At 36.0% G+C, this 20,938-nt stretch overlaps 2 long non-coding RNA genes across 3 annotated transcripts; one reads left to right on the forward strand and one right to left on the reverse strand.

Annotated features, from left to right (window-relative positions):
- The first annotated feature begins 6,766 nt into the window (after nt 1-6,766).
- Nucleotides 6,767-20,722, forward strand: LOC131548342 (uncharacterized). Of its 2 annotated transcripts, XR_009273121.1 has the most exons (4): nt 15,288-15,371; nt 17,313-17,421; nt 20,018-20,105; nt 20,517-20,722. It is a non-coding gene; the product is annotated as an uncharacterized LOC131548342 (long non-coding RNA). The 2 variants fall into 2 exon arrangements; XR_009273122.1 differs by lacking the exons at nt 15,288-15,371; nt 17,313-17,421 and adding an exon at nt 6,767-7,036.
- LOC131548341 (uncharacterized) lies at nt 10,254-12,879 on the reverse strand. The gene is made up of 4 exons (XR_009273120.1): nt 12,689-12,879; nt 11,941-12,036; nt 11,787-11,828; nt 10,254-11,615 (listed from the first exon to the last, which is right to left on the reverse strand). It is a non-coding gene; the product is annotated as an uncharacterized LOC131548341 (long non-coding RNA).
- Nucleotides 20,723-20,938: the final 216 nt, after the last annotated feature.

Consider the following 20,938-nt stretch of genomic DNA (forward strand, 5'->3'; position numbering starts at 1 on the left):
AGTCGATCAGTCTGTGGCACTGCTCAGGTGTTATGAGAGCCCAGGTTGCTCTGATAGTGGCCTTCAGCTCATCTGCATTGTTGGGTCTGGTGTCTCTCATCTTCCTCTTGACAATACAGGTCAGGTTCAGGTCAGGGGAGTTTGCTGGCCAATCAAGCACAGTAACACTATGGTCATTGAACCAGCTTTTGGTACCTTTGGCAGTGTGGGCAGGTGCCAAGTCCTGCTGGAAAATGAAATCAGCATCTCCATAAAGCTTGTCAACAGAAGGAAGCATGAAGTGCTCTAAAATTTCCTGGTAGATGGCTGCGTTGACTGTGGACATCAGAAAACACAGTGGACCAACACCAGCAGATGACATGGCAGCCCAAATCATCACTGACTGTGGAAACTTCACACTGGACTTCAAGCAACATGGATTCTGTGCCTCCACTCTTCCTTCAGACTCTGGGACCTTGATTTCCAAATGAAATGTAAAATTTACTTTCATCTGAAAAGAGGACTTTGGACCACTGAGCAACAGTCCAGTTCTTTTTCTCCACAGCCCAGGTAAGATGCTTCTGATGTTGTCTCTGGTTCAGAAGTGGCTTGGTAGCCCTTTTCCTGAAGACGTCTGAGCGTGGTGACTCTTGATGCACTGACTCCAGCTTCAGTTCACTCCTTGTGAAGCTCTCACAAGTGTTTGAATCGGCTTTGCTTGACAGTATTCAAACTCAAAAGTCATTTATTCAAACTCAAATGTAAATATTCTAATATTTTGAGATACTGATTTTTGACTTTCATGAGCTGTAAGCTCTAATCATCAAAATTTAAATAAATAAACATTTGAAATATATCAGTCTGTGTGTAATGAATGAATATAATATACAAGTTTCACTTTTTGAATGGAATTAGTGAAATAATTTTTTTTTGATGATATTCTAATTATATGACCAGCATATTAAAATTTAAAGCATGTAATAGCACTAATATACAGTCAATTGTTTATATAAAATAAAAAAACAATAATGTATAAAATAACAATAAATAAAAATAAAGATTACTACAGTAAGTTTTACAGGAAAATTGTATTTCAGGCTTTCTTCTTCGAAGTGTGTAACTTTATGAAACTTAGTAATTAATTCACAATTTCTACTAGCACTTTTTGACTATAAAAATGTTCTACACCATTTCTCTCTCTCTCTGTGTGTGTGTGCGTGTGTGTTTTAAGAATATATACTATATACTTTTTTATACACACCCTGCATCTTTAAAAAAAAAAAAAAAAAAAAGTTCTGCTGATTTGAAGAAAATAGCCTACCTAATATTACTTAATTTGATAATGCAGAGTTCAAAAATATCTACTAAAAATTTTCCATCATGTGCAGTTTGCACAAAAGAAATCTGAAGATTTTTCAAATGATATATCATATTTAACAAACTTATCATAATAATGAAATCACTCAAATTTTAAAGGTTTTGAAGTATTATTCAAAATGTATGATTAAGCTAATCTGGAAAGGAGTGAAAAAAATTTCAAATACTCCATGTAATATCAAAGAACTTTACATCTGGGTCATTTATGCATTTTTTTGTCCGTCACTGGCCATAATTCTAACTTTGAAATCAGGATTAGACAAATTAAGATTTAAAAATCATTCATAAATGTCAAAATTGGCTTGTAGTTGTAATCTGGCTCAGAGGAAGAGAGGAATTATGTCTTTGTGGCTTTTTCTGATAAGGTATAAAATAAGATATCTTCACCTATACAAATGGGGTTCAAAAGCAAAAATGCTATGAAATTCACATAATATTTTATGAGAAAGTATGATGTACTAGAAAAAAAAAACAATTTTTGAATCAGAACCCCAAAATTAGTAAGAAACAAGTATTGGATTTCATTCAGCAAATATGATGCAGGTTGGTGTAATCCATGTTAAATCATTTGTTTCATATTATAATACTCATTTTATATTATACACTCATTTTATGGATTATAGTACAAAACTTTGCACTGAATAATGTAATGTATTCCTTGTACTATAATATTAATATTATAACACAGTGTTGAATCTTTTTCTTTGGATATTCGTATTCTTTTTTACTTCTAATCAAAGTGTGCAATGGTGTGATTCATCTCAGAGCCAGTTGGTTTGGTTCATGACTAGAACTCTTTACTGAAGAATTATTTCAAACCCCTATGGAGAGAATGAATGGGAAAACTATTTCCAGAACCAAGACTGCTGTAAAAAAAAAAAAAAAAGTAGGTGGTCATTGTTGCGTTGTATTGCAGAAATGTTGAGTTGAAAGGAACCGTACTCTTTGAAAGTAGCGTCGTCTGTTGTATTGTGTAATAATGGAAGGAAAAAACCCTATGATCTCCCCTCGCACTCTTTGATCCACTGTGCAAGGTCTCCTTCTCTTGCCAAGTTATTTGAATAATTTTGGAAACAGCTTTTCTAATGCGTGATGGATGTAAGCGTGCATTGCACAGATTTGGTGCATAAGCGTTGGAATACGTTACATTGAGATTTGAATAGGGTAAGCAACTCTGGCAAGTACAGATAATCAGTTCCTGTCCTGACTCAAATCATTTATTTGTTCCAGATTAATCTTGAGCCTACATTTTAGGGCAATCTTATTTTAAGGGAAATATTGCTGTAAGGAGTTCTATTCATTACCAAAATGTTTTTGTGAACTTCACTTACTACTTCTCATACATATTTCATACTGTATAATTGGTGTCAACTGCAATATGTTATAAATATAAATTACAAATTACATTCATGTATATAAGTATGTTATTATATATTTCTTTGTATTTCTGTATGTTTTTCGATGTATTTTTTGTGCTTTTTTTGTCTTTTTTATTGGGACAGGACAGTACTGACAGGGAAAAAACTAAATATACACTCTAAAAAATGCTGGGTTAAATACAACCCAGTGCTGGGTAAATATTGGACAGAACACATGCTGGGTTGTTTTCAACCAACAGTTGGTTTAAATGTTTAACCCACACAACCGCTGGGTCTAAACAACCCAATCGCTGTGTTCGTCCATATTTTACCCAGCGCTGGGTTGTATTTAACTAAGGATTTTTTTAGAGTGTACCATAATAATAAATAATAATATATACTTCTGTTACTGTAATACTGTTGCTTTATTTCACACATACAGCAGCTGCAAATGATATATAAGTGTGTCAGCAGGTATTATGTCTGCCATTTATTCTTACTGCATGTTGGCAACCTGTGGACTTCCATCAGCGACTCTTGACAAAAGAAATTAAGGTCTTGTGTCGTGTGCCGTCGCTTTGGTTCAGATATGTTAAGTGCTTGAGTGGATGTGCTTCGACACCGGAAATTAAAAAGCATGCAATCATGCCTGAAGGACTTCTGAAGAGCAATGAAAAGTGTGTAGAAGACCTTTGAAGACTCAGTTTAGAGAAATTACATTGTACGTTTTACACCATGCGCTAGCTTCATGTTGCATTGGGAACTACCGAATACCAAAAAAAAAAAAAATTAGCAATGCTAATGCTAAAAAGAAATTAGCAATTCTGTTCTAGAGGAAACTGAATTAAAACATATAGCTTCTGTTCTGACTCTTACAAAGACATACTTTATGGTAAAACTGACCTCCTTCTCCCTCCTTTCATTTTACATGCAATCAAGGATGCAATCAAAGCAAGAACTCATCAATTTTCATGCCTTGATTCATGTCACACCACTCTTAAAATGTACTATATCATCTATTTTGGGTCAGAAGCAGAGTTAATGGATGCGGGTATGTGCTGCATATCAAAATTGCCAGTACAAACAGAACTGCTTATCTATCAGTGATTGAAGTTGTGTTTTAAAGGGCTCCAATGATAATGTCTTCTCAGAAGAATCATATTGTCATGCTAATATCTATGCGAGTAAATTGTTTTGCTTACATCTAATGCAGATACATACATACATTACATATATAGATTTCAATATGGATGAATGAAGCATTTTATTGTTCAAAGTGTGCAATTAAAAAACAGATTAGTTTTTTTTCTTAATGGATTTCTTAATGTTTAATCTCTCTGCACCATAATAATAATAATGCAGGAACCTGGAAGAATGCTGGATTCTATCTATCTATCTATCTATTTGTCTGTTTATCTATCTATCAATATCTTCTTGATAGCTGAAGTGCATTTTGTACAAATAATATATGTAATTAAGCCTCTTAAAATATATGTGATTAATCCTGCATCTTATATTTACCATAATTCTGATAACAAGTGAAAGCGTTGTTATTTGGGTATCAATGATGTGTAGTTTTTGCTAATATTTTGAATTATTTTTTATTTGTATATTTTTGATTTTCATATTAGTTTTTGTTAAAGTTCAGTAGTTCATTAAGTTAGAGCTAAAGTCTGCAGGTCAGCAGCACTCCAGGACTGACATTGTCTATCCCTGATATATATATTTATATAAAAGGAACATATAGGCCCTATGTGTGTGTGTGTGTGTACACACACATACATATATATATATATATATATATATATATATATATATATATATATATATGTGTGTGTGTGTGTGTGTGTATGTATATATATATATTAGTGCTGTCAAATGATTAATCACGATTAATCACATCCAAAATAAAAGTTTCTGTTTACATAATGTATATGTGCTGTGTATGTTTATTATGTATATATAAATAGACACACATGCATGTATACAGTATATTTCAGAAAAATATGTGTTTGTTAGATATTAAATACATTTATTTATAATATAAATTATATGAATATAAATATAGACATGTAAATATTTTGAATATACTGGATGTGTGTGTATTTATACATGCATAATAAATATACACAGAACACACACATATATTATGCAAAAAAATAATAATATTTTGTATGCAATTAATCACAATTAATCATTTGACAGCACTAATATATTACAGGTGCATCTGAATAAATTAGAATGTTCATGGAAAAGTTCATTTATTTCAGTAATTCAACTCAAATTGTGAAACTCGTGTATTAAATAAATTCAATGCACACAGACTGAAGTAGTTTAAGTCTTTGGTTCTTTTAATGGTGATGATTTTGGCTCACATTTAACAAAAACATTTAATCTCAACAAATTAGAATACTCCATAAGACCAATTAAAAAAAAAACATTTTTAGTGAATTGTTGCTCTTTTGGAAAGTATGTTCATTTACTGTATATGTACTCAATACTTGGTAGGGGCTCCTTTTGCTTTAATTACTGCCTCAATTCGGCATAGCATGGAGGTGATCAGTTTGTGGCACTGCTGAGGTGGTATGGAAGCCCAGGTTTCTTTGACAGTGGCTTTCAGCTCATCTGCATTTTTTGGTCTCTTGTTTCTCATTTTCCTCTTGACAATAACCCATAGATTCTCTATGGGGTTCAGGTCTGGTGAGTTTGCTGGCCAGTCAAGCACAGTAACACCATGCTCATTTAACCAACTTCTGGTGCTTTTGGAAGTGTGCGCAGGTGCCAAATCCTGCTGGAAAATGAAATCAGCATCTTTAAAAAGCTGGTCAGCAGAAGGAAGCATGAAGTGCTCCAAAATTTCTTGGTAAACGGGTGATGTGACTTTGGTTTTCAAAAAACACGATGGACCAACACCAGCAGATGGCATTGCACCCCAAATCATCACAGACTGTGGAAACTTAAAACTGGACTTCAAGCAACTTGGGCTATGAGCTTCTCCACCCTTCCTCCAGACTCTAGGACCTTGGTTTCCAAATGAAATACAAAACTTGCTCTCATCTGAAAAGAGGACTTTGGACCACTGGGCAACAGTCCAGTTCTTCTTCTCCTTAGCCCAGGTAAGACGCCTCTGACGTTGTCTGTGGTTCAGGAGTGGAATACGACAACTGTAGCCAAATTCTGTGTGTGGTGGCTCTTGATGCCTTGACCCCAGCCTCAGTCCATTCCTTGTGAAGTTCACCCAAATTCTTGAATCGATTTTGCTTGACAATCCTCGTAAGGCTGCGGTTGTCTCGCTTGGTTGTGCATCTTTTTCTTCCACACTTTTTCCTTCCACTCAACTTTCTGTTAACATGCTTGGATACAGCACTCTGTGAACAGCCAGCTTCTTTGGCAATGAATGTTTGTGGCTTACCCTCCTTGTGAAGGGTGTCAATGATTGTCTTCTGGACAACTGTCAGATCAGCAGTGTTCCCCATGATTGTGTATCCTAGTGAACCAAACTGAGAGACCATTATGAAGGCTCAGGAAACCTTTGCAGGTGTTTTGAGTTGATTAGCTGATTGGCATGTCACCATATTCTAATTTGTTGAGATAGTGAATTGGTGGGTTTTTTGTTAAATGTGAGCCAAAATCATCACAATTAAAAGTACCAAAAACTTAAACTACTTCAGTCTGTGTGCATTTAATTTATTTAATACACAAGCTTCACAATTTGAGTTGAATTACTGAAATAAATGAACTTTTCCACGACATTCTAATTTATTGAGATGCACCTATATATATATATATACACAGTAGTCAACATTTGGATCAAAACCTTTCATCAAAGTTGTCCTAAAACCTAAAAGCAAAATGCATTCTTGTCTTAGGACAACTTTGATGAACTTTTTTGATCCACTTCAAATGTTGACTACTATATATATATATATATATATATATATATATATATTACTTTTTTTATATTTTATTTCAGTTAATGTTTGTTCTTTTATTTCAAGTAATTTTTAATGGTTTGTCTTATTTTTAGCTTAGTTAAGCCCAAAACACACCGCACAATTTTAGCAATCCTTATAAAATCACTGCATGTCACATTGTGTGACATGGATCTAATAAACTTGGCTACGACATGCGTGTAGACTGTACGATGATGACACCTGTTGACTCGTAGGCTACGACGCACGTTACTACAGAAGAATAAAACGTCATCATCATGCGCTAGTGATAAACAAAAAGAGCATGATAAAGAAACACTTTAGCAGTAGTATTTTTTATGTGCTGAAAAAAAGTAGAAGCAGCGAAAGAGGAAGGCATAAGAGCTTGAGGTAAGCAGTTTTATGTTTTAGCACCATGTCGCGTTGATTTCATGTCGCATTTTTATTGGTTGGTCAGTAAACGTGGATCGTACCTGCGAACACACTGTGAAATGATCATGCTGTATCGTAGGCTATCTTTGGTCGCAACGACCGTGACAATGGCCGTCTTTGAACCTCTCTCAATGTACGGCACAGGACCACCGGCCGATTAGGAGCCACGATCACAGAAATCACCACGATTGTTTCATGATGCCAATCGTTCATCTGGGACAGCCAAAAATTGTGCAATGTGTTTAGGGCTTTAAGGATAGCAACCCTGGTTGAAAGCAGCACTGAAAGTACTGAAAACATATCAATGATAATTACTAAAACAGTCAAATTATAAAATATTTACACAAGTTAATTTCTGAATTAATTATCCAATTTGTTCCCGTAACATAATAAATTAGCTCTTGGTTTCGAAGTTCCCCTGAATTTGTCAAATCGTAAAACCTTAACGCACTCTCCAGGATTGTTTGTTGGATCCTGGTGAAACTTGGCACTATCTCCTCATCGCCCCAGAGCTTCACCACTTGTCGACTGGCTGGATCCTAAAAGCATGAGATGGATTGCAGCTCCTGTCATACCGTACAGTATCAGTCAGGGCAGCTCATGCTGTAATGTTTAATTAGACAGAATCAACATGATTAATTTCGCTAATTAAAAGTTAAATGCATTGATAAATAAACAATGTTGACAGATTAAGACTTTAAATGACACCTATTTCATGTTTAATTAAGCAGATGTTTGGAAATAAGCTACAGTATCTCCCTGCACACGAGGGGCTCGGTAAATTCATTATGGTACCTGCTGCGGCGGCAAGTTAAACAGTGGGCTTTTACATTTAAATGGGAAATAATATTACTAAGAGCTACACATTAGTGAAAAGCAAATGTTAAAACTGCTGAATTGATTTTGCCTTCGCTCAGAATCTATAAATGTATAAACTGCCATCAACTAATTCTGGGGTCTCAAACTCAAATTACCTGAGGGTCAGCAGCACAGACCAGTTGAATAGTCACAACAAATAAATGTTTCAACGACCATGAATTTTAACTGTTGGCCCAGTAATATGGTTATTGATGCATAGATGGGCCTTTTCAGAACTGAATGCCTCATCTCATCCTTGTATACGGCTCTGCATGTTTAGCAGAGTAATGGCGCCTGAGACGAATGGTGGTTTTCTCCTGCAGATCAGGCAGGTTGCAGTCGAATTAATAGAGCAGCAACATCACGATTGCGATCGGTCAGTTGTTTAATACATAATACACTGTAAAAAAAAAAAAAATCGTAAAAAAACGGTCAAATGACTGGCAGCTACGGCTGCCAAACAAAAACACTAAAATTACAATAAAATACCTTTATTTGAAATAAAGTGCAAGAACAATCATTTTACAGAAATTTTCATTAAAGGTTTTGCAGAAAAAAACTGTTATTTTAGAGATTTTTCTTGTTTCAATTACGATATTTTACGGTTTTTGTTTGGCAGCCGTAGCTGCCAGTCATTTGACAGTTTTTTTTTACAGGACTTTTTTTACAGTGTAAAACCCTTATTTTACAGATTGTTCCTTGTTACAATTATGATATTTTACTTTTAATTTTACGGTTTTTGTTTGGCAGCCGTAGCTGCCAGTCATTTGTTTACAGTGTAAAACCCTTATTTTAAGAAACACTGTTATTTTACCAATTATTACAATCAAAAGCCTTCAATAAAGTGTCAAAGCATGCTCAAGATGGAAAATTCAGTTTTATTTAGAAGACAAAATACAAAGTCTGTACAGATGCCGTAAGAAATTAAAATTTAAAAGAAATACAGCACAATTACATTTAAAATACTGTACTGGTGAAGAACATAGAACAGTTTCATAAAAATGTTGAATTAAATATATTCAACTTAAAGGACAAGTTCACTTCAGAATAAATATTTCCTGATAATTTACTCACCCCATGTAATCCAAGATGTTCATGTCTTTCTTTACTCAGTCAAAAGAAATTAAAGTTTTGAGAAATTAAAGAATTTTTCTCCATATAGTGGACTTCAGTGGGAGTCAACTGGAATGTTTTCCTCAAAACCTTAATTTCTTTTCGACAGAAAAAGAAAGACATGAACATCTTGATGACATGGGGTGAATAAATTATCAGCAAATCTTCATTCTGGAATTGAACTAGTCCTTTAAACTGAAAAAAAAAATACTAAAATATATGTATAAGATTGTCACAATTTTATTATTCAGATGTAAAATAACATCATCAATGAATTCTTCATAAACATTTCTTCAGAGCCCCAGGAGGAATTGAATAGCTAAAACAGTGCATTTCTATCTTATCAGTTAGGGTTACTCTCATGATGAGGACATGAGTACATAACATAAGTCTTATATTAATCCACAATATTCTACTGACTCCTGTGGGCTCCATATACAGTGGTGTCAAAATGATTAGAACACTAGTATTTTCAGCAGCTAAAAAATGGTTTTAAGTCAGTTATTTCTATCTTTTACTGTAGTGTTTCAGTAGGAAATATCAGTTTACATTTCCAAACATTAATTTTGCCATATTTTGCCAATAATCCAGTGATTTTTGTTTGCACAAGGAGTCTGACAACAGCCAGTGCTGCACACAGAGATCTGATCTCATCATCATCAGTCTGTCTGGAATGTGATGAAGAAACCAAACAAACTGAGACAGACTAAATCCAGAAGAACTGTGGCAACGTCTCCAAGACGCTTCAAGAAACCTATCTGAAAAGTTACCTGAAAAACTAACCACAAGTGCACCTAGAGAAAAAGCTGCTTTAAACGCAAAGGATGGTAACAATAAATGTTGATTTAATTTAGTTATAAAAGTTCATTAATAAAGAAAATTTATTTATGGCATTATTTTTGACAACATCCTCATTTAACAGAATTTTTACACAAGTGCCTAAAACTTTTAGCTTTGCAGGTAGGTTTCTTGAAGCATCTTGGAGACACTGCCACATGTTCTTCTGGATTTAGACGATGAGATCAGATCTCTGTGGAGTACTGGCTGTTGTCAGACTCCTTGTGCAAACAAAAATCTAAAAATTACAATTAATGGCAAAATGAATGCTTGGAAATGTAAACTGATATTTCCTACTGACACTGTACAGCAAAAGATAGAAATAACTGACTTAAAACCATTTTTAACTGGTATAAAATAAATAGTGTTCTAATAATTTTGGGCACCACTGTAGCTCTAATATATGTAGACAAACATATGTATTTTAATTCTACATATGTTAGTTAAAAACTAATAGCTATATTAGTGTAATAAGTAAAACCAAAACATACAACAAAAGGTCCATGGCAGGGCTCGCAAAATCGCTAGCCCGACGTCCCGGGGCTATTGTGTTTTCCAGTCGGGCTACCAAAATGTATCACTGCCTGCCCGACGGGCTCCTTAAATACAGATCTCCCGCGGGTCCTTAAAAACTCTTAAAATGAGTTGTATCAAAATTAAGGCCATAAAAAGTTTTAAATACGTTAAATGGTAAAAGAAATGTCTTAATTTTAATTTCAAGAGGTCTTACAGTTGGGAACGGAAAGACAAGAGTCGCGCGATATGGCAGGATTAAACTTCAAAAGGCAAGGATGTCATTGAATAAATATGAGCGCTGCACGTTTCAAGTCAAAACGCGGCGCGGATGTCTTTATGTGAATGTATCTGAAGGTAACCGACTGTCCTCAGAAATGTGTCGTTGGCATTTTAACTATAATTCCTGATAAAGAAGCGTTTATGAGCGCGGAGCTGCTTTGTGTACAGCGTTTCCGGGGAAACCGCAATATTTCAGCGCTCCTAAAGCGCCACCTCGTGGCAGAGAGTGAATCTGCATTTCCAAATAGCCTTTCCTACTGTTTATGGTCAGATCAATGCAAATATCAACTCATGTTTTTACGCAGCAAACACAGAGTTGTAAATGAGAAAGAAGTTGATGTGCCTTCTAAAAATCTAAACAATTAAGACAATTAAGATTTATACGTTTTAAATTAACATAATTTATATGCTTGATTGATCCCTTTTCATAAAAACGGCCTATAGCCTGAAACGCTGTTGTATAAGATTTTTGTTTTTGTGAAAACCTGTATCTGAACTGTAAATCATGTAATTTTATGACTCAAAACTGTATGTTACCATAGACATTGTCCAACCCCGCTCATACTGTGTTCATTTTACTTGTGCAGCTCTTAAAATGGGTCATAAATTGCCTTAAATATATTTTTAAAAATTCTGCAGATACCCTGTAAATAGTGAAATAAAATTCCTTCCTTCATATTTGTTGATATTTGTGTATTGAAAATATTTTTGATTGACGTTTAAACTCCTATCTGATTTTCTATATTAAAAATAATAATAATAATAATAAAATAAAATAGTAATATTTTAATTCGGGCTACCAAAATCTGAAGAGTACCTGCCCGAAGGGCTACCAGGGATTTTGAAATTTTGCGAGCCCTGCATGGCCAGACGTGACAGACACAGCAGATAAAGAGCAGTCCTCCTCCAAATTGCCAGCAATCGGCTGGATTAGCTGGGGGAAAAATAAAAAAAAAAGAGAAAGAGAAAGAAAAAAAGATTATGTCAGAAGACACCTGTTTTGTCTGGTATTAAAACAAATTAAAAACATGGAAGAAAAATACTGTGAAAATTAATTTAAAATAGATTTATATAATATGTATTAATGTTAGACATGAATACTCACTTCCTCTGAAGATCATATGGTAGAAGATTTTCATTTCCAAAACTTCATGAGGGGGAAGCGCACACAACACACACACACACACACATTATTAATTTGTTTAATAAAACACTGTCTGCTTACTGACAGAGACATGGGCTTGCAAAAATGGACTCACCAGCTCCATACAAAATCTTCACAGCTGATCCAAAATCCTGTTTTGCATACAGTATTCTTCTCCAAGGAGTCCAAGGATCATGCTTTCAGGTCCTCTCTGCCAAATGAGTTTACATGACAGTGTTCTCAGGTTACTCATTTCAAAGTGCTGTCACTTTTTTCTTATGGGTTTGATCTTAAAACTAGCTGACAGTATGGGTGGGCGATATGACCATATTATTTCACAATATAGGAAATTTTACTTCACAACACTATATATTATATATCACATGTATAAGATCAAAGTAGCAAATTACAAACAATAGGACTAATGCAACAGAACAAAGACCAGTTAAATACATTTTCTCTTTAGTATTTTGTTGTTTGATTAAAATTATGACCGACTGCAGGTAACATTAGGTTAAATTATACTGCTGTCACTTTAAGAACCAAAAGCACAGATCCAGTATACGGACAGGTCACCGGGTTTCCACCTGAATGTTTATCTTGACTCCAGACATTAGTGACTGTGTTTAAGTCAAGTGAATCTTGAGATGACTGTCTGTATTTGAGCATTCAAGCGAGGCGCGGTTTTCTGTGTGACATGGTCATATATCGCCCAGCCCTAGCTAACAGTATTAGCTCATACTAAAGTAATACACATTAACTGGTGGGACATTGAGAAATGATATGTAATCGCGATTAGCATCTTACTTCAATCTTGATGTAACTATAAAACATTAGGATATACATTAATAAAAGGTACTTACCTTTTGCAGTTTGCTTGTCTGTTAGCTGCTGGTAGAAGTGTCCATATTCGCGTTTATTCGTTCTCAATCATCATCCCACAACACAAACTCACTCAAAATATGAATTTAACACTCAGATAATACATATAAAAGCCATTACTAGAGGAGAGACCGCAGCAGACTGCAGAAGCCGAGCAGCAGCGACACACTGACAGACACTGCTATGAAAGTGTACATTCAAATTTGAGCGGAAAACGGCGCTCGCTAGTCATTGGCCAGATTCCTGAGTGACAGTCAGCTTAACCAATCAGCTCAAAGCAACACTGAGCAACAGCAAATAGCGTTGCAACTATGGAAAAAAAGAGATTACAGTTAACTTAATTAAAATAACTTAATTAAAGATTACAAATATGTCTTTTTATTTGTTTATTTTTATTTGTAGGCTGTTACATTTAATTAATTGATCAAATGGTGATTTCACATTGCATCTGTGCTATTCAGTGTTCACCACCTGTCATTTCCCTCTGATTTTAGGGTTTAGTTAGGTTTAGGGCCAGAGGGACTATGTTTTCAGACAGGATCAATAAAATATGCTGATTTAGGAACAGGTCTTACTTGGCAAAATCATGGTAGTCGTGTGTGTGTGTGTGTGTGTGTGTACCTGTTTTTCTATTCAGGTGGGGACTTAAACCTGAATACACACAGACTCATGGGGACTCGTGTCACGGTGGGGACCTAAATTGAGGTCCCCACGGGTAAAGAAGCTAATAAATCCCACAGAATTACGTTTTTTGAAAATCTAAATATGCCTGTAGTTTCCTGTAAGGGGTAGGTTTAGGTGTAGGGTTGGTGTAGGGCAGGGCTATTCAATTGGCGGCCCGCGGGCCGAATCCAGCTTAGGTGGAGGCAGAAAGATTCCACTGACCGCTTCACTAACTCTAGCTATGAAGTTTGTTTACCTTGTTTTTTTAACAATGGCTGGAGTTTCTGTCCAGTCCGCTCGTTTTATCTCGTTTAAACACAGCTGTCGTCGGTTTTTTGTCTGGCAGAGGCAGCAGGTATGCGATAAAATTTCAAATCGGAGCCTGTACTACGTCGATTCTTGCATCCAACATCACATCAAGATGATATTTTAAGCTCCTTATGTAGCCGAATCTGCGCTGGTTTGAATGGGCCGCCTCCAGTTTTCCCTTTGTTTTGCCTCCAGCTAGCGCGGTAACGTAATCGTGACGTCGGCGCAAAAAGGGTCTATAGGAATATGACACATATCTAAGCATCCATATATAAGGTCCCTCAGTTTATCAGCAGTTTTCGCATTGCTCAATAGCTAATTAAATGGTGAATTCGGCAGGCAAAACACCACTAGGAATCAGGAATTTAGCGAGTGGAATTCGTTTCCCCAATGAATGCACCTTCGATTCATTCAATTTCGTTAACTTGACCACTTCAATTCACCGCATTGATCATGAGCTGCCTGATTTGGAAGTGACTGAGTTAGCATTACTTCACGCATCACTACATTATTGAAATGGAGTCCAGGAGTTATGTGACCGACTCGAGAACAAGTTCAGATGGGAACTTCATCCCCAAGAACGATATCAAGAAATCATGCATCCTCGCCACAGCTGCTATGTTTCACTCTCTCGAACGTCTTCACAAGATAAGTTCCTTTTAATGCGCTCAGGTTATTGGCAACATGCGTGTAGCTATGGCTATCCACATTGCTTAGGCTCATTTAGTTGTTTAGTTGTCAATGTAAGGTACTATCTGTGTACTGGCAATACACTTGTATTGGAGCAGCCCCAGCAATAAAGAACGGTTCAATGATATAGAACAAAATAGAACGAGCTTGTTGATAACTAAGCGGATATTTAATTACTTAATAATGATTTCTCGCTAGAAATAACTTCAGACACCATCTTTGTTTTGCTCAACCACACAGGATTGTGGGTATCAAGGCAGCGAAGGAATATAAATATCGGCCTTTAAATATCGACCAAATGAAGGTATCTCAGGAGGCAGGAAGTAAGGCTAACACTGGATTCGACGTGTCAAGATGCCTTCCTTCCTCGAAATGTGTCCACCAAAGGCAGCATTTTCCAGTTTCGGATGCAGCCGTCACTTCAGCGTTGATTCTTCTCCTGTATCAGACGCTTGTTCTCTCTAGTCGTATTGGAAACATGCTTGTTCTTAAACTCTTGGTTGTATTGGAAACATGCTTGTTCTTAAAGGGATAGTTCACCCCAAAATTAAAATTTGCTGTTAATTTACTCACCCTCAGGTCATCGAAGGTGTGGGTGATTTTTTTTTTTTTTTTTTTAATTTCTCCAGTAGAACAGTAAAGAAGATTTTTAGATGAAACCGTTGTCCTTGGTGATTCATAAAATGCAAGTCAGCGGCTGCCGGTTTTTGGATGTGGGGTTTTTGAGATAAAAAACAAAAACCATAAAAACAAGACCAAATCAATATCCGTGGCTCCTGGCGATACATTGTGGTCTACTGAAGCGAAACGATCGGTCTGTACAAGAAAATGAACACTACTTACAACAGTATTACATTTAATCCGCAGCCTGGGCAACCAGCTGTCTATAGAGCGCGACCTCTCTGTCACATGACAAGGGATGCATGGCCGCGATACTGGAGCTGATGACGCGGATGTAATTTTACTTTTTTAAACTTGTTCCAGCATCCAGGATAAGCACAGGTAAGTACCATTTTGACAAATAATAAAACACACGTCCTCTATCTCTTTCGTGAATTAACTGTTTCAGCTCCAGTGTGAGTATCTCTCCTCATGCTTTCTCTCACTCTAACTGTTAACAAACAGCGTCTTCAGCTCCAGTATCGCGCCCGTGCATCCGTTGTCATGTGACAGAGAGGTCGCGCTCTATAGACAGTCGTGAATGCGCTGACAGCTGTTTGCCCAGGCTGTGGATTAAAGGCAATATTGTTGTAAGCACTGATCTATAATAGAGAACTGGATTGCTCATGACGTCATGAAAGTGAAGCCAGCAGCGCCGCCATATTGGTATTCCCCAGCATTCCCATACATTCTATTAAATTAATAGGAAATCGTACGAATTTAATGAGAAAACATCACCTAACAAGTCAGCGTTTTTAAATCTGAAGTATCCCTGTGTATTCTTACAATGCAAACTCCCTAGGCATGTTATTAAAAAATTTTGTGAATTTCCCCTGCTTATTAAAAACTTACGTTCATATACATTACAGTAGCGAACATCAGATGAACATGATAAACATCAGACAGACACGACCTCAAAATACCGTATATAACAAATCACAAAGTGCTCATTCTGAAATCTGAAGAAAGATTTATGCTTTGTATACACATACACCTTCGCCTTGTACAGTTATTCATTGTTTATAATTTTGTTATAGTGTTTTTATTCGTACTGTAAGCTAACTGCAAATGTTTCAACAATGATTTTTTTAACAGCATTCGTTTTGAAGCAGGTAATGATTTAAACGGTGGTTATATAAATTATTAATTTAGCAAATGTTACATTTTACATAAACGGTAATGTAAGCATCTTGGAGATCTGAAATAGATCAATCATGACACTAAAAATATACACATCATAATTTATTCAGAGAATTAACTGAGTAACTTACAGTACGGAAGAAGCAAGAAGCTTTATTGCAAGATGACGCATGGTAAGTTAAAGGGATAGTTCACCCAAAAATGAAAATTCTGTCATCATTTACTCACCCTCAAGTAGTTCCAAACCTGTATGAATATCTTTGTTCTGTTGAACACAAAGGAAGATATTCTGAAGAATGTGGGAAACAGAGCAGTTCTGGGGCACCATTGACTTCCATAGTATTTTGCTTTCCTACTATGGAAGTCAGTGGTTCCCCAAAACAGCCTGGTAACAAACTTTCTTCAAAATATCTTCCTTTGTGTTCGGCAGAACAAAGAAATTCATACAGGTTTGGAACTACTTGAGGGTGCGTAAATGATGACAGAATTTTCATTTTTGAGTGAACTATCCCTTTAAGCTTTTCATTTCAGTACAACATAGTGTAATATGTTGTACTGTTACTGCAATATAGTAACAGAGGCTATTATTCATTGTATATTCAAATCAATTTCTGATACTAATACGTTCATGTTTAATGATTCCTGAATAATTACGTACATAAAGAAATTAGCTATATTTTGTGTTGGATCAGTTAACATTACCTGTGTCGGCAGTGCGCAGCAGACACACCCACCTAAACGAATTAAATATATAGCTTATCCTGCCCAAAAAGACCATAAACATTGCAGATAACATCTGAAGTAAAAATTAATTTACATACACGTAACACAAAAACTAATCCCGTTTGACTGATTTGCGTGAAATCGGGTGATTTTAGGTCATCGGTTTGCATGTGAATCAATGGTGCTCTCTGCTGGTAGGGAATAGTAAGATGGCGGATCGAACACTTCCGGTGGCTTCACTGCCTGTTGGCAGTTTAGAACGCAACAAGCGATCCAGTCATTATATATAGATCAGTGGTTGTAAGTAGTGTTCATTTTCTTGTACAGACCAATCGCTTCGCTTCATTAGACCTCAATGTATCGCCAGGAGCCACGGGTATTGATTTGGTCTTGTGTTTTTTTTTTTATTTCAAAAACCAGCAGCCGCTGACTTGCATTTTATGAATTACCAAGGACAACGGTTTCACCTAAAAATCTTCTTTACTGTTCTACTGGAGAAAAAGTCACCCACACTTTGGATGACCTGAGGGTGAGTAAATTAACAGCAAATTTTAATTTTGGGGTGAACTATCCCTTTAAGCTCTTGGTTGTATTGGGAACATGCTTGTTCTTAGTTATAGTTGTATTGTCGGGAACATGCTTGTCCCAGAGCTATCTGGTTGTTATTGGAACATGTTTGTACTAAAAGCTGTAGTCGTATTGGGAACATGCTTGTTCTTAATGCTTGTTCCAGAGCAATCCGGTCGTTATTTAGAACATGCTTGTTCTTAAAGCTGTTCAACTGAATTGGAAACATGTTTTTCTTAAGCCTATCTGGTGTTATTGAGAACGTGTTGGTTAAGCTTTTAAGGTATTGGCGACATATTCATTAGGTCAAAGTCTCTTTAAGACAAGTCATGTCACTCGGCGGCCATCTTTGAAACGCCTCTCGGGCATGGAAGTGCAGCTCCTATCTCTTTGAATGGGGAAACATCAAATTCTCCAAAAGTGTTCACTAAGCTTACGATTTGGTTGAGATCACCAAAGAAATCTGACAACAACTGTATCATAAATGTTGTTTCTTTTGCTCAAATAGCGTTATAAAAAGCTTATTTTTTCAGGCTATATCAGCCAGTGTGCGCATGCGCAGTCCTGAGTGCACGTCTCAGATCGCTGATTGTTTCTATAGCAACCAGGACTTGTAACAGCAGTTGCAGTGACACGCTGACTTTACCGATTAGCGATTGGCTTTTTCATTCAGAAGGCGGGGCTTCCTGCGGTTGAGCAGCCATATTGAGCGTTGCATTTTTTTCCCCATTCAAAACGAGTGACACGTCTTGGGTATTCTATAGTCTTTGATTAGGTCATCTGTTGAAGGCAACATGCTTGTTGCTACAGGTTATGTGGGTTTAGCCAAAATATTTGTTTTAGTCACTGGTTAAGGGCAACATCTTTGTTGATCAAGGCTTTGAGATTTTGCTATCAGTTTGTGTTGGGGGATATCAGCATATGGTTTTGTTTTGGGGGGTTGTCACTGCTCTCCCTGCTCTCATCCATGCTAGGCTGCATGGATGTGCAGGGAGTTCTTGCCCAGAACGGAACCATACCGCCAATCCAAACACCCCAAAACAGGCCATCCAAGATGTACATGAGTTTGTTCCTTCATTAGAACGGATTTGGAGAAAGCATTACATCACTTGCTCACAAATGGATCTTCTGCAGTGAATGGGTGCCGTCAGAATGAGAGTCCAAACAGCTGATAAAAACATCACAGTAATCCACAAATAATCCACACCACTCCAGTCCATCAGTTAACCTCTTGTAAAGTGAAAAGATGAGCATAAGAAACATTTTTTGGGGGGGGGGGTCGAGGGTCACACATTGCTTTCAGTGAATATAGTTGTCTCGTCTGGATCAGGAGAGAAATATGCACAGATGAAGCAATGTTTACAAGCAAAAACAGTCCAAACGAAATACTATATGTTGGTGGATTTTTATGAGAGAGGACAACAGGAACAGACTTTTTCACAAGAGGAAGCATTATTATGGATTATGGACTTGTATTTAGACCAGGCGTGATAGTTTAAAAGAAGGAAAAACATGCCTTAATGAATTTGTTTCTTAAAAACACAAGATGTTTATTGATGGACTGGAGTGGTGTGGATTACTTTTGGATTATTGTGATGTTTTTATCAGCTGTTTAGACTTTCATTCTGATGGCACCCATTCACTGCAGAGGATCCTTTGGTGAACAAGTGATGTAATGCTAAATTTCTCCAAATCTGTTCTGATGAAGAAACAAACTCATCTACATCTTGGATGGCATGAAGGTGAGTACATTGTTGACAAATTTTCATTTTGTGGTGAACTATTCCTTTAGTTGAGGTCTTAATATTATAGCCAAATATTTATCTAGATTTGGTCAGTTTTTATATTTATCTAGATCTCAATTTGTCATCAAAAGTCATTATGAAGAGCTCTCAGCCATGAAGACTCTTAGTTCGGATGAATAAAGCATTTTATTGTTCAAAGTGTGCAATTAAAAAGCAAATTAGTTTTTCCAAGGTGGATTTCCTCACGTTAATTCCTCTGTACCATAATAATGCTGCAGTTTTATTAACCTCAGCTAGAAAATTAGAGTCTGTGGAACATTTCAAAGCATCATTTCAGATTTCCCCAACTATCATGCTTTGTGCATTATGTTCCTCAGGGATTCAGCATTTTTTAGGCCGAGAAACATGATCAAAGAAGTGGGTCGGTCAGGTTCACCATTCATATTTCAAGAGAAATGTTTTTGTACCACCTTCAAAGTTACATTTTAATCAGCATATGCTAGACTGAACTGATAAGCCGTGTTTTTGCACATCACAGCCAGCAACAATTACCACTTTGGGAATTTATATTCTTCTCATTAAGAGCCTTTGAGAAAATACTGTATATTGTCTCTTATTTCATATTATGGCACTGATTGGCTAATTAGCTACAATTATCTGTATTATTTTTCAGCAGGCAAAAACATAAAGGCTTCTTTCTTACAAAAAAAAAAATTCACTGCTAAATTTGCGAAAATCTGTCCTGCTGTGTTTCTTGTTAGACCAGGCCAAATGCGTACTGCATATGACTAACATTTATGTCTGTATAATCAGTTTATTTTCAGAAACCTCCTCAGAAAAGGGATTCTTCCAGAGGGCATGATGGGATAGCTTTTAATAAGCCAGCTGTTAGGCTATGACGGTAAGCGATCCACACAGACTCCGGCGCAGTCATTGAAATGATAAAATAAATCTTCCCTTTTTATTTTAATGCACCGTAGCCCTCAAGCGCAGATCAGGAGATTGGGGTAAGATGTGTCAGTGGGTAATCTAGAAAACTGCGCAAACTTTGTCAAGTTACCATTTATTTCAAAAGGATCTTTTGTTTAGCTAAGAGGAAATGAGAAATGTATATTAGCATAAGTCTTTTATTCAAAAAAGAAAATGCTATATAAGTATATGATTTAGGATCAAATTCATTTGTTTCCCAGCTAACAAAACAATGTATGTTTTTCTAACGTTGCTGTTAAGTTATGAAAATGTTATTTCTGAATGTTCAATAACATTCAAAACTTCATCTTCTTCGTCATCTAATTGGCTGTGAACATCACAGAAAAGAGAAAATGAAGGTTGAAGATTGAAGAGCATCCAACTAAAATGTTCCTAAAAACATTCCATGACTGATGTATAAATTGTTTTTGTGCCAACATTTTGAGAATGTTATTAAAGCCTGAAAACGTTCTATTAAAATTACTGTAAAAATGTTTGCTCATAACTTTCTGAATGTTCCATGAACGTTCAAAACTTCCAGTTTTTAAATGTTTAAAAAGTTTTCTTTTCTTTCTTTCTCTCTTTCTTTCTTTCTTTCTTTCTTTCTTTGGGTTTATTTTTCATGTCATCACATATTTTATGTTTTATGTATGTAATATTTATTTCTTTAAACAACAACAACAACAATAATAATAATAATAATAATAACACTAAACCAGAAAAATCCACACTTGTCTTTTCAGCTGGTAAGACATTACTGAACAT

The sequence above is a fragment of the Onychostoma macrolepis genome, chromosome 10 (assembly GCF_012432095.1).
Source record: "Onychostoma macrolepis isolate SWU-2019 chromosome 10, ASM1243209v1, whole genome shotgun sequence".
In the NCBI taxonomy this organism is placed as follows: domain Eukaryota; kingdom Metazoa; phylum Chordata; class Actinopteri; order Cypriniformes; family Cyprinidae; genus Onychostoma; species Onychostoma macrolepis.